Source organism: Acanthisitta chloris, unplaced genomic scaffold (genome assembly GCF_000695815.1).
Source record: "Acanthisitta chloris isolate BGI_N310 unplaced genomic scaffold, ASM69581v1 scaffold11029, whole genome shotgun sequence".
Taxonomy (NCBI): domain Eukaryota; kingdom Metazoa; phylum Chordata; class Aves; order Passeriformes; family Acanthisittidae; genus Acanthisitta; species Acanthisitta chloris.
This window is the reverse complement of record NW_008689791.1, coordinates 1-324: the sequence shown is the minus strand read 5'-3', so window position 1 is coordinate 324 and position 324 is coordinate 1.

The following is a 324-nucleotide window of genomic DNA, read 5'->3' as shown; positions in this document are numbered from 1 at the left end:
TGCCAGCGCCGGCACGGCCAGCCCTGGTCACCACCAGAAACACCCAGAACACGCCTGTTTACTGCAGGGCAGCTCTGGGGGGACCGGGGAGTCCCCAGTCGGTGCAGAGATCTGGGGATCACACCAAGAGCAACCCCCTACCAAGCACCACTCTGGATCTCTGGGGCAAAAACTCTCCTGCTCCGCGGTGTGCCGGCTTCAGAACCCGACTCTGGGGAGTGCAGCATCACCCCACAGCCACCGCCCCTGGGACAGGCCCCCTCAGGATGGGCCCCGGGGGGAGTCACAGGGCGTGCAGCAGGGCAGGGGGGTACAGGGGGGTAC